Here is a 7,824-nt window from a genome sequence, read left to right on the forward strand (position 1 = left end):
TATAGATAGAAAAGTGATAGAATAATAAAGATTCTAAAAGGAAACTTAGCATGACATCTTCATGATCTTGGAGTAAGTAAAAGATTTTAAAATAGTATACAAAAAAGTATAAACTATAAGATAAAAGCTTGATAAGTTGGACTTCCTTAAAATGAATAACATCTTATAGTTAGGTAGAAGGAATAAGTTCTAGTATTTGATAGGACAGTAGAAAAATTATAGTTAACAATATTTTATTGTATATTTCAAAATAGCCAGAAGAATTTCTATAGCCAGAATTGTATATTTCAAAATAGCCAGAAGAATTATAGCCAAATGAGTTCAAAAGTTCATGTTCCCAACACAAAGAAAAGATGAATGTTTGAAGTGATGGATACCCTAATCACCCTGATTTGATCACAACATATTATATATAGGTATCAAAATATCATATATACCCCCAAAAGATGTACAACTATTATATATCGATAAAAATAAATAAATAAAATGAATAACTTCTGTTCCTCAAAGGACAGAGTTAAGGGCATGAAAAGGCAAGCCACAGACTGATAAGGACTATTGGCAATACACGTATATTCTACAAAGGACTGGGAATCAGCATGTATAAGCAACTCTTACAAATCAATAAGGAAAAGGCCTATAATCCAATTAAAAAACAGGCTAAAGATTACTTCATAGAGGAAAACATCCAAACAGTCAGTAAGTACATGAAAAGGTGCTCAACATCATTATTCATTAGGCTAATGCAAATTAAAACCACATGATATCTCCCCATCACTTGTTGTAATTAAAAGCACTATAATATCTAGTGTTGACAAGAGTATAGAGCAACTGGAATTCTCATGCATTGATAGTGGGCACAACTATTTTGGAAAACTGTTTGACAGTTATTTCCTAAAGTTAAACATAAGTAAATCGTAGGTCCAAACATTGTAACCTGGTACACACCCAAGACAAATGAGTTCAAAAGTTCATCAAAAAACATGTATATGAACTTTCTTAGCGCAGCATTCTTTATAAGATAAACTGTGATATAGTCACCAATGGAATTCTGCATATCAATGAAAAGGGACAAACCACAGCTACACACTATAAGGATGATGAATCTCAAAGAGAAAAAGTTGAGTGAAAGAAGCCAAACTCAAAAAGAGTATGTAATTTCTGATTTTATTTATGAGAGGCTCAAAAACAGGCAAAACAAATCAGTGGTGAGGAAGGGCAGAATGGTGGTTATCTTTGGAGGTTACTGACTGGGAAAGGAGTTCTCTGAAGGGCTGGATATATTCTTTTTTGATCTGGGTGGTCTTTTCAAAGGTGTATACAGTGTAAACATTCACTGAGTTGTGCTCTTAATATTGGTGCTCTTCTGTCTACCTATGTTATGCCTAAAAAAATCCAAATCTATGCATGCGTATGTTTATAACAGTCTTTTCTCTTTTGCCGTCTTTTTCTTCTCCTCCTCCTCTTCTTACTTCTCCTTCTTCTGTGTGTGTGTATATGTGTCTCTAGAGTCTGTCTATTAGTTATACACATTCTAACCTCTTTTGTTTGGTTAATTCTACTTCCTTGTGTATCAATTCTTTCTTTCTTTTTTTTTTTTTTTTTTGAGACAGAGTCTCACTGTGTTGCCCAGGCTAGAGTGAGTGCCGTGGCATCAACCTAGCTCACAGCAACCTCAAACTCCTGGGCTCAAGCAATCCTCCTGCCTCAGCCTCCCAAGTAGCTGGGACTACAGGCATGCGCCACCATGCCCGGCTAATTTTTTTCTATATATATTAGTTGGCCAATTAATTTCTTTCTATTTATAGTAGAGACGGGGGTCACGCTTTTGCTCAGGCTGGTTTCGAACTCCTGACCTTGAGCAATCTGCCCGCCTTGGCCTCCCAGAGTGCTAGGATTACAGGCGTGAGCCACCACGCCCGGCCTCAATTCTCTTTCTTGACACTGGTGTTATTCTCTGGTGTTGGCTTTCCTTAAATATTTGGCAATTCTTGGCTGCCTACTCTTCTCTGACTTTAGAAATCTCTGTTAAGCTTACGATGCTTGTAGATATGGTCCAAGTAACTCACCCACCACTGCGGGGAGACAGGCTGTGTGCCTGGTAGTTGTCCTTTGGCATGGTGCTTCCTTGTCCTCCACCTCTTGAGTTTTCTAGGCACCTGGGGCCCTGAGTATCCCTACTCAGTGTTTCCACCTGGGAGAGACACCTCTGTCTCTCCTGACAGACAGGTGAAGGAGGGGGAAGGGCTGACAGGTGTAGCTGCTTCTGAAAGTGGTTCTCAAATCGTGGTCTCTGAGCCAGCTGCATCAGCATCAGCTGTGAACTTATTAGAAATGCCAATTCTCAGGCTCCACTCCAGACCAGGTGAATCAGAAACTCTGGGGTGGGGCAACCTGTGCTTTATCCAGCCCTCAGGTGATCCTGATGCCCCTTCAAGCTTGGGAACCACTGTCCTATAGAGTGCCCCAATTAATTTCCCAGACAATTCAGAAGCGTAGATACAGCTGCTCTCTGACTAAAGGCTAAGACAAACTGGACTAGGGTCAGAAACCTGAATGACCTTGATCTTAACCCCGGCCATACTGAAAAGGACCTGGGAATAGTGGAATAGCCAGAGCTTTTGGAATCAAGTGGACCTTGCTCAAAATCTTGGTTTACATCTTGCCTCTGCCATTACTGGTTGGGTGTCCTTGGGCAAGTTCTGTAACCTCTTTGGGCTACAGTTTTTATTTTATTTTTTTAATCTTTAAAGTGGGAATAATAATACCTACCTTGAGGTATAGTTGTAAGAATGAGAGATACTGTGTGTAAATATCTGGCTCCTAGAAGCTGGGAGCTCTCATTATTAATTAAATCATGTGAGATGTGGTTGTCACCAAATGTCTGCTTGGCCTCTAGCCTGTGAGCATCTCCCCAGCCAGGCTGGTGCATCTTCATCTCTGGATCCCAACATTTGGTCCCAAGTCTGGCATGTGGTAGGAGTGAATAATTTGGAAGGCAAAAAAAGATTCCCTTGCTGCTTTCCTGAAAGTTACAGCAGTGTCATGGCACATAGGTCTGGAGTTAGGCATTTGAGAACTCATTTGAAATTTGTTCTTGCTCTTTGAATGGATTTCTTTCCATATTATGAATGTCAAAGGATGCCCAAGTTTTCTTCTCTCCTCTTCACTGCTTCTGCTATTTTTCATTTTCCAAATGAAATGAATCCTGCATCTAACAGGGAATTTTAGAAGAGGTTTTGGCAGGTGTGAAAGCCAGGTGCCCAGATGTTCCAGTTTTAGCACTGTAAGTCCAGGAAGCCCCTCAGTCCTGGGGTTTCCGTCAAAATGGCTGGTCACTCTAGAAAGACAAGAGGAAGCTGACTGGAAGATACACTGACTACAGGATAGGGATATTTTGAATCCATCTACAGTTTGGTTTAATAGGTTCTATATGGTGGTTCCAATTGATCACATTGAATTTACTACTTAAGTATGGGGCAGATCAGATTTTCAATCTGATTTCATTCAGATTTTTATTCTCTGTGGAAAGTAATCTCATTGGCTATTTAAAAAAGTTAGTGTACAGTAGTTTTTGACATGCTAAAGTGATCAAAATTGAGATTTAAAAAATAAATGTATTAATTTGAATCATAGCTCCTTTTCTAAACTGATTTTTGGACTGCAATTTGCTCTCATCAAAAACAGGCTTGTTTCCTTGGTGAAGTATTTGTTCAAAGACAGGTCTTTATGAGTAATCTTTGTAGGAAGAGGAAGTGCGTTAATTTTACTTTAAAAACTCTGTGGGATGCTAAAACTGGTAGGATGTGCAAAAAGATGGGCTTACACTATTTTAAAAACTGATTTTAAAGGAATTGTGGCTAATATTTCTCATACCAGTTAATAGTTCTGAGTTTGAACAATGACTTAACTAAAACATGATCAGGCAGGTATTTCGTATCCTGGTACATTTGTTATGATCTCTCACTGGGCCAACAGATTCCACGTGTCATTTGCATGGGTCCAGAACCTACTTGCTGTTGTCAGCCTCCACTCAAAATGTCCAGTCTAAAACATAGATCAGATCCAGTCATCCTCCTGTTTAAAAATCATTGTTGGCTGGTCCGCTTCTCCCAGGATAAAGTCCAAAGACATGCAATTGATTTGACAAGCTTATTTCATGGCTTTAGAGCCCTCTACTTCCCCTTTTTCTTTTTCTCTCTTTTTAAAATTGAGGAGAGATTCACACAACATAAACATAACCATTTTAAAGTGAACAATTCAGTGGTATTTAGTGCATTTACAATGTTCTGCAACTGTCACTACCATCTTGTTGAGGAACAATGTCACCAACCCAGAAGGAAACCCTGTACCATGAAGCAACCACTCCTCATTCCCCCCTCCTCTGTCCCCTGGCAACCACCAATCTGCTTTCTGTCTCTATGGATTGGCCTATTCTGGACATTTCGCATACATGGAATAATACAATATGTGACTTTTTGCGTCTGGCTTCTTTCACTTAATGTTTTCAAGGTTCATCCATGTGGTAGCATGTATCAGAACTTCATTCCTTTTTATGGCTAAGTGATATCCCATTGTATTGCTATATCACAATTTGTTTATCCATTCACCCATTGGTGGACATGGGGGTTGTTTTCTACCTTTTGGCTATTGTGAAAAGTGCATGCATGTCCATGTGTTTGTTTGAATACCTATTTTCAATTCTTTTAGGGATATACCTATGAGTGGAGGTGTTGGGTCAGATGGTAATTCCTACGTTTAACAATTTGAAAAGGCAAAAACCTGTTTTCCTCTCTTTTCTCTTGGAAAACGAGTGATGAGCTAAGTGGGGCTGGGGATGTATGAGGCAAAGGAGGCCCTACCAACTCCTTTGAACAAAGGGAAAGACATGGTAGAACTAGTTCTCCTTAAACCTGGCTTCTGTTGCTGGCTTGCCTTCAATGAGCTCATTATAATTCTCTGGGAAGTTAAATCCCCCTCTCTGTCAATGAGAAGGTTGAATATTTTAGTGATTTTCAATTTTTTTTTTTTTTTTTTGCTTTAAGTTGTGGAAATATTTTTTTTCCCCACATGAACTCACAGGTGAAAGCCCAGGGTGGTTGGAATGTGCATTTGAGGAGAGAGAGTTGGGGGGAGGGCAGCTTGCAGGGCAGGGCAAGGGGACGGGCTTGGCCGGACACCCTCTCTCTCTGGAGCACCAGGGACCTTGGCAGGACTCCAGGACTTCAAGGTCCTGGCATATTCTTAGCCCCCTCAGTAGCTCTGAGAGACCTCTGTTCTACAAAGATTAAGAAAGCATTAACAAATACAAGTGCATAGTATTCTGCAAAAAAGTATTTTTTTCCAAGTAATAGAAGGGACCTTAAGGATTTAAATAGCAACCTCAACAACAACAACAACACAAAAGAACCAAAAAAATCTCTTAAAAAATTATAGGGCATAGTACTCTTGGCTTAAGAGGGGTTATCCCTCTCTCAACTCGTTATACTTAGAAAAGATGTGGGCAGATTTTTTTTTTTTTTCAAGCAAAATACATGTGCATTGGGCAGATATTTTTTTAACAGAATTGTCAAACATTTTTATTTTCCTAACTGAACAAATTCCTGCACCACGAGAGCATTTCCTCTGAAAATGTCCTGCTCTCTACCAAAGCTGAACATGCAAGTGGGCAGGTCTAGTCTTGTCCTTGAACCATAGGTTTCCTTTTCTTTCTCTCTGTCTTTGTCTGTCTGTCTCTCCTGGTGAAATTACTTGAAAGTATAACATTTATACTGCACTTTGATGATGTCCTTTTTTTCTAGTTCTTTGCTTCGGAATTAGTCTGAGAAATCAGGAACTAGCTGACACCCTCAAACCATTTCCTGACACACCAGTTACGTGGGCAAGCCTTACTCGCCCCTCAACAACCATCACTGCTGACACTTGACTTCCTTTGGTCCTGTCCAATTCTTTATTTCCCCTGAAGCTCATCTGTAGGCAGCACTTCTGAAAATACACTGCCTGAACCTTGAAATCTCCTCAGTTTACTCAGGTTGAGAGGTGGAAGTTATTCAGGCAATGACGCCGAAAGATGATTTACACAGATGTCTGAATTAGCCAAAAAACCCACGTCGTTCTTGTCATTAACATTCCCACTTGCTGTCATAGAAACATAGTTTAAGCAGCCATAACCACAAACATTATTCATATTCCACAATTAACCCTCTCAATTCACTTTTTGCGAGGCTCTCCTTGAAATTCCAGAACTTCTTTTGAAAGAGTTCCTAAACAGTGGCTGCCCCTGTTTGTAGTAGACATAGAAAGGAATTGCAGTTTTAATAGCCCTCTGATTTTAATTTCTTAACATGGGCTTTCACTTCAAAATGGGCATAAATATAAGCACCGCAGTATTTCACCCTTTCTTTAAATGTGTCTTTAAAGGGAACTTACATGTGTCCCGAGGACGCCCACAGGACGACAGTCCCTCTTGCTCCACCATGAATGATGCTGTTGGACCAATGGCGAATTGAATGCTGTAATCCTTTAAATTGCACTTCAAAAATGATTTAGAAAAGCTGAAGTCTGTCTCGTTAACCTCAGAACCTGTCTCAGAAATCTTGCCTCCATCGGCTTCCAAAGTATAATGTAACATGATTATTCTCCTCTGGGGAAACCTGTGAAACAGGTCTTCGAGCTCCATTTAATGTGTCAGAGTTTTAATTGATTCTTTGCTGTGTCTATCCACCCCATAATAGCAGTGCTAAGTACAGGACGTGTTTTACGGGAATAGTCACCCAGAGCTTAATTTGTTGTCGCATAGCAGACAGACAATTTCACAATGAAAATAAACCTGTTTCATGCCCTGAGAATTTCTTCCTGATGAAGTGTTCTCTGCTGATATTGAGAGTACAATCCTTGATATCCTCCAATTAGCACTGATGTGGTTCCAGGGAAAACTGAGTCACTGTCCCTTGCCAGTTCTAAAAGAGTTAAGTCGGGAAAAGGGGTACCATAGAACTTCGGTCCTTGAGTTCAGATACTTTTCTCTTGCTTCTTGGACCACAAGATAGCGGTGATCTCCGGGTCCTTGTTATAATTCTATACAAAGTACCTTCACATACACTGTTTCATTTGATCTTCATGATAACATTGTAAGGAGGGCAGCGAAGGTACCATGGTCCCCATTTTATAGATAAGAAAACTGAGGTCTAAAGAGACTTGTAACCTACTCAAGGAACCACAGATCATAAGTGGCCAAGTGAGGACTAGAAAGCAGATGCTCTTTCTAGTAATTATCATCTTCCTCAGAGAGCAGCTAAGACTGCTCCACAGAGAGCTTGCTGTAGCAGAACCCCTCCCCCCAATATTCATTCATTCATTCAATCAACAAACATTTGTAGTGAGTGTGAAGCTTTGGGCTCAAAATTCAGACCTCAAAACAATGGTAGTTTTATTTTTCTATAAGTTCAATTATTTTCTCTCTTGGGCTCTCATTCTTCTGTTTTTTTTTTTTTTGTTTTTTTTTTTGAGACAGAGTCTCACTTTGTTGCCCAGGCTAGAGTGAGTGCGATGGCGTCAGCCTAGCTCACAGCAACCTCAAACTCCTGGGCTCAAGCGATCCTTCTGCCTCAGCCTCCCGAGTAGCTGGGACTACAGGCATGCGCCACCATGCCTGGCTAATTTTTTCTCTCTATATATTAGTTGGCCAATTAATTTCTTTCTATTTATAGTAGAGACAGGGTTTCGCTCTTGCTCAGGCTGGTTTCAAACACCTGACCTTGAGCAATCCGCCCGCCTCGGCCTCCCATCATTCTTCTTGGTGGCAGATACTTAGTCAATTCTAGG

Source organism: Microcebus murinus, chromosome 12 (assembly GCF_040939455.1).
Source record: "Microcebus murinus isolate Inina chromosome 12, M.murinus_Inina_mat1.0, whole genome shotgun sequence".
In the NCBI taxonomy this organism is placed as follows: Eukaryota; Metazoa; Chordata; class Mammalia; order Primates; family Cheirogaleidae; genus Microcebus; species Microcebus murinus.